Source organism: Pieris brassicae, unplaced genomic scaffold, assembly GCF_905147105.1.
Source record: "Pieris brassicae unplaced genomic scaffold, ilPieBrab1.1, whole genome shotgun sequence".
Classification (NCBI taxonomy): Eukaryota; Metazoa; Arthropoda; class Insecta; order Lepidoptera; family Pieridae; genus Pieris; species Pieris brassicae.
In genome coordinates, this window is record NW_025576101.1 from 2,501 (window position 1) to 7,500 (window position 5,000).

Genomic DNA, 5,000 nt, shown 5'->3' on the forward strand with positions numbered 1-5,000 from the left:
AATAATCTGAACCCTTACACTTAGTCAACTCAAAGTGATTGACGTTTGACATCAATTTTATGTCGGTTTTATGAAATAGATTTTGGTCGGCGGTCGGTAACGGCCATATATGTCTTATATATCAATTTGTATGAAAAAGTTTCAAAAAAACAAAAAAAAAACTCAATCAACTAAGTAAGTAAGTAAGTAAGTAAGCAAGCACTTAAGTTTCTTTTAGTGAGTACTATCTAGAATAATTAAAAATATCGACATTTAAATCGACGGTCCCTATTTGGAAGGTTAACCTATAGCCCTAATAATAATTATATTATTATGATTATGACAATGTTGATGTTGTTGCACTAGACACACCATAATAAACCATAAATAGTTTTTCTTACCAGAAGAGTTTTTATTTTTAAATATTCAATTTTAACTAGAAACGTATCGCTATCGCTAACAAAACCCCACACCACACACCACCACACGTTACACACATATACTTGACAGAGTAGATACTATCTACATATCTATCGACAGAGTTGTAGATATCGTGCCGTTGAACGGCATCTTGTCGCGTCGCGTGGCGATCTTGTACGAGAAACATTTTCCTCTGACATTGTATCGGAATAATTATTATAATTCATTATTATACATACATACATACATACATACATACATACATATTATTAATAAATATAATTGTTTTTTTTGTTTTTTCTTTTCTTCAAATAAACCCACATTGCCATTTCTCTGAGCGTGTGCTGCGAGCTTCAACGAGAAACATTCGGCGCGAAACTGTCGAGCGGCCGGCCGTCGCGCGCCGCACCTGTACGAGAAACATTTTCCTCTGACGTTGCATCGGAATAATTATTATAATTCATTATTATACATACATACATACATACATACATACATACATACATATTATTAATAAATATAATTGTTTTTTTTGTTTTTTCTTTTCTTCAAATAAACCCACATTGCCATTTCTCTGAGCGTGTGCTGCGAGCTTCAACGAGAAACATTCGGCGCGAAACTGTCGAGCGGCCGGCCGTCGCGCGCCGCACCTGTACGAGAAACATTTTCCTCTGACGTTGCATCGGAATAATTATTATAATTCATTATTATACATACATACATACATACATACATACATACATACATATTATTAATAAATATAATTGTTTTTTTTGTTTTTTCTTTTCTTCAAATAAACCCACATTGCCATTTCTCTGAGCGTGTGCTGCGAGCTTCAACGAGAAACATATCTATCAATACAAATGTCTATTCAAAAAAAAGAAAACAAACAAAATCATATCAGTCAATAAAATAAATAATAATATTTTTTTACTACTACTACTAGTACTACTACGTGCTACTACTGCACGCCAATACACATACATAATAAAATGAAAAATCGTCTCTCTCTCGCTCGCTCTACGAGAAACATTCGACGTCCGCTCCAATGCCGACGCGGACTATTGCTCTCGGTATAGATGTGGAGCGAAACAGTCGTGCGCACAGCGTCGACTCGTTCTCGTTGCCGCGCGTCGTTCGTCTCAAATAGACACGAACGACGGACGAGAGAGAATAGAATGTGTTCTTGTTTTTGTGTTTGTGCGAAGTGTGAGAATATTATATACATATATTCGCGCATGGATGATATAGATATGGGTATGGATTTTCGGAGGAAATTATATCAAATTCGTATTTCGAATGCGAGACCGCCGAGATCTTTCCCAGCTCTCTCTCTCTCTGTGTGTGTGGTGTATAGTACATTTTATATATCTCTCTTGTGTCAACACAAAATAACAAAGAATATACATACTACTCCTCCTCATATTTTATATAATATAATATAAAATTATATTATAGCACCGCGTTCGCAGACCGTATGGTGATGTTACCAATCGACCAAGATTTGGGACCGTCTCCCCCGGTGTTATCTGTGATGTTAAAAGAATACGCTTCTAGGCACACCTCAACGCAGGGCGCCTAGCGTGTTCGACACGTGCGCGGTCGCCACGGCGACCGTATATGTAAAGAATGTATAAAAGAGGACGCACACGCGCCCATCGTCGAAACGGTGTGCGCAGCGTCGTGTTGGAATTTATCCCTCAAGCTCCGGGCGTTGATCGTATCTAGTGCGAATCATGCGTGTGTGTGCGCATGTAATTGCCAGCCGAGTTTTAATATGTTTACAATAACGTATTGAATAAAAATTGAGAAGTTGCGTTTAGATGAATGTTCAATTTTCAAATTGTCACAACATCGATTCCCGCCCGCGGGGTCGTGTTCGTTGCAGTTTTATGTCCCTCACAGTGGTCGAGCATCGTTGTACATCACCTCGTTGCGAGATCGTGACGGGACGGCCGCTCGTAGACCGGTCAAAGTTAGTCTATCGATATGAAGCGCGAACGTCGCGTCGCGTGCAAATTCGACGCGTTACGTTCACGCGTGTCGAGAAGGCGCGCGCGCAAGCGCGCGCCCCTCGACGCCGCCGAGCCAGCGGCTCGCCGAAGCCGCGTGACCGCGGTGTAGGCGTGTCGTTTGCGTAAGCAGCTCCCTGGTTGATCCTGCCAGTAGTTATATGCTTGTCTCAAAGATTAAGCCATGCATGTCTCAGTGCAAGCCGTATTAAGGCGATACCGCGAATGGCTCAATATATCAGTTTTGGTTCCTTAGATCTTACTCAGTTACTTGGATAACTGTGGTAATTCTAGAGCTAATACATGCAATCAGAACTCTGACCAGTGATGGGATGAGTGCTTTTATTAGATCAAAACCAATCGGCGGAGGGCCATGCGTCCGAAGTCGTTAATTTTGATGAATCTGGATAACTTTTGCCGATCGCACGGTCCAGTACCGGCGACGCATCTTTCAAATGTCTGCCTTATCAACTTTCGATGGTAGTTTCTGCGACTACCATGGTTGTCACGGGTAACGGGGAATCAGGGTTCGATTCCGGAGAGGGAGCCTGAGAAACGGCTACCACATCCAAGGAAGGCAGCAGGCGCGCAAATTACCCACTCCCGGCACGGGGAGGTAGTGACGAAAAATAACGATACGGGACTCTTACGAGGCCTCGTAATCGGAATGAGTACACTTTAAATATTTTAACGAGGAACAATTGGAGGGCAAGTCTGGTGCCAGCAGCCGCGGTAATTCCAGCTCCAATAGCGTATACTAAAATTGTTGCGGTTAAAAAGCTCGTAGTTGCATTTGTGCGCCGCGCTGTCGGTGCACCGCATCCGCGGTGATACTGACACGTCTGCGGAGCATATCGTCGGTGAGCCGGCGGTAAAACGCCGGTTCAATATCAAAATCCTATCGCGGTGCTCTTCGGTGAGTGTCGAGGTGGGCCGACAATTTTACTTTGAACAAATTAGAGTGCTCAAAGCGGGCTCAAAATGCCGCTTGAATATTTCGTGCATGGAATAATAGAATATGATCTCGGTTCTATTTTGTTGGTTTTCAGAACTCCGAGGTAATGATTAATAGGGATAACTGGGGGCATTCGTATTGCGACGTTAGAGGTGAAATTCTTGGATCGTCGCAAGACGAACATCAGCGAAAGCATTTGCCAAAGGTGTTTTCATCAATCAAGAACGAAAGTTAGAGGTTCGAAGGCGATTAGATACCGCCCTAGTTCTAACCGTAAATATGTCATCTAGCGATCCGCCGACGTTACTACAATGGCTCGGCGGGCAGCTTCCGGGAAACCAAAGATTTTGGACTCCGGGGGGAGTATGGTTGCAAAGCTGAAACTTAAAGGAATTGACGGAAGGGCACCACCAGGAGTGGAGCCTGCGGCTTAATTTGACTCAACACGGGAAATCTCACCAGGCCCGGACACCGGAAGGATTGACAGATTAACAGCTCTTTCTTGATTCGGTGGGTGGTGGTGCATGGCCGTTCTTAGTTGGTGGAGCGATTTGTCTGGTTAATTCCGGTAACGAACGAGACTCTAGCCTGCTAAATAGGCGTCGTCATTCAAGGTGTGCGCGACTCTCGGGGAGCGCAACTCACTGGCGACGTATTAAAATTCTTCTTAGAGGGACCGGCGGCTTCGAGCCGCACGAGATTGAGCAATAACAGGTCTGTGATGCCCTTAGATGTCCTGGGCCGCACGCGCGCTACACTGAAGGAATCAACATGTTCTCCCTGGCCTAGAGGCCCGGGCAACCCGTTGAAACTCCTTCGTGCTGGGGATTGGGGTTTGCAATTATCCCCCATAAACGAGGAATTCCTAGTAAGCGCGAGTCATAAGCTCGCGTTGATTACGTCCCTGCCCTTTGTACACACCGCCCGTCGCTACTACCGATTGAATGATTTAGTGAGGTCTTCGGACCGACACGCGGTGGCCTCACGGCCGTCGGCGTTGCTGGGAAGTTGACCAAACTTGATCATTTAGAGGAAGTAAAAGTCGTAACAAGGTTTCCGTAGGGGAACCTGCGGAAGGATCATTAACGTTGGTTTTTTCTTTTTGTTTTGTTGTTGTCAAAGACTCGCAAAAAAAGAAAAAAATACAAAAACACGTGAATGATACGAATCAAAATCGAATCCGAGACGGTTGACTCTCTCTCGTCGATTCGCGACGTGTGCGTTGCGACACGCTTTGATTAGCGTTCGCTATCGCCTATTGATACTTTGAAATAATATTTTAATTTTTGTGTACAACCACGCAAATAAAAGAGATTTTCTTTCTTTTCATTTGTCGTACACGTTAATGATAAGTATTATTTTCAAATTTTTTTGTTTAATTTTTTCGCACCTTTTATATTTTCTCATACAAAAACACACACAAAAACAAAACGATTACCCTGAACGGTGGATCACTTGGCTCGCGGGTCGATGAAGAACGCAGTTAACTGCGCGTCATAGTGTGAACTGCAGGACACATTTGAACATCGACATTTCGAACGCACATTGCGGTCCGTGGAGAAATATCCAGGACCACTCCTGTCTGAGGGCCGGCTGCATAAAAACAAAAAGCCACACTGTTCGCGTGACGAGCG

The 5,000-nt window shown here is 43.7% G+C and overlaps 2 non-coding genes across 2 annotated transcripts; both read left to right on the forward strand.

Annotated features, from left to right (window-relative positions):
• Positions 1 to 2,545: 2,545 nt before the first annotated feature.
• On the forward strand, positions 2,546 to 4,451 carry LOC123719495. Its single transcript, XR_006755559.1, has one exon. It is a non-coding gene; the product is annotated as a small subunit ribosomal RNA (ribosomal RNA).
• A 350-nt stretch (positions 4,452 to 4,801) lies between these two features.
• Positions 4,802 to 4,958, forward strand: LOC123719492. Its single transcript, XR_006755557.1, has one exon. It is a non-coding gene; the product is annotated as a 5.8S ribosomal RNA (ribosomal RNA).
• The last annotated feature ends 42 nt before the right edge of the window (positions 4,959 to 5,000 follow it).